General features: G+C 28.6%; 1 protein-coding gene across 1 annotated transcript in view; it reads left to right on the top strand.

Annotated features, from left to right (window-relative positions):
• The window catches only part of LOC106468609 (leucine-rich repeat and immunoglobulin-like domain containing-NOGO receptor-interacting protein 4), a 48,416-nt gene that overhangs the window by 13,574 nt on the left and 33,623 nt on the right, over window positions 1–1,219 (top strand). The window lies entirely within an intron of this gene.

Below are 1,219 nucleotides of genomic sequence, written 5' to 3'. Positions count from 1 at the left end.
ACTGATAAGATGTTTAAAGGATTGAGATAACACTGATAAGATGTTTAAAGGATTGAGATAACCCTGATGAGATATTTAAAGGATTGAGATAACCCTGATGAGATATTTAAAGGATTGAGATAACACTGATGAGATATTTAAAGGATTGAGATAACACTGATGAGATATTTAAAGGATTGAGATAACACTGATAAGATATTTAAAGGATTGAGATAACCCTGATGAGATATTTAAAGGATTGAGATAACACTGATAATATGTTTAAAGTATTAAGATAACACTGATAAGATGTTTAAAGTATTAAGATAACACTGATAAGGTATTTAAAGGATTGAGATAACCCTGATGAGATATTTAAAGGATTGAGATAACCCTGATAAGATATTTAAAGCATTAAGATAACCCTGATAAGATATTTAAATGATTAAGATAACAATGATAAAATATTTTTCGTAAACGACAACAAAGGTGAAATGAACTTGAATGATTCTGCTTCAGTTTTTTAACTGTCCCTGTAATGCTATGATAATTGTCTTTTCAAGGATTCTAACGTATAAAACTTTTACTGTAGTGATGATAATTTTATCTTTTCAAGGACTCTACCTATAAAAATGTTACTGTAATGATGATAATTGTCTTTTCAAGGACTCTACCTATAAAACTTTTACTGTAATGATGATAATTGTCTTTTCAAGGACTCTACCTATAAAACTTTTACTGTAGTGATGATAATTATATCTTTTCAAGGACTCTACCTATAAAACTTTTACTGTAGTGATGATAATTGTCTTTTCAAGGATTCTACCTATAAAACTTTTACTGTAATGATGATAATTGTCTTTTCAAGGACTCTACCTATAAAACTTTTACTGTAGTGATGATAATTTTATCTTTTCAAGGACTCTACCTATAAAAATGTTACTGTAATGATGATAATTGTCTTTTCAAGGAGACTACCTATAAAACTTTTACTGTAGTGATGATAATTTTATCTTATTTTTTCTTTTACATTTCTACTGTTTCCAATGTTACTATCCCACGTTACTGACCATTATCTAGAAAAATATATCGGAAATTCAAATCGCAAAAAAAAATAAAGATTGAAATCATTAATGCTTCCCTGTTTCCGACACAACTTTCGTTATACGGCTAGTTTGAAGTTGGTATGAAGTCTAGTCAACAATCATCTCGTACGGCTAGTTTTAAGTTAGTAACGTTG

This window comes from Limulus polyphemus, unplaced genomic scaffold (assembly GCF_000517525.1).
Source record: "Limulus polyphemus unplaced genomic scaffold, Limulus_polyphemus-2.1.2 Scaffold3076, whole genome shotgun sequence".
NCBI classification, from domain to species: Eukaryota; Metazoa; Arthropoda; class Merostomata; order Xiphosura; family Limulidae; genus Limulus; species Limulus polyphemus.
Note: the sequence above shows the minus strand (reverse complement) of the source record. Positions and strands in the feature narration are given on the sequence as shown.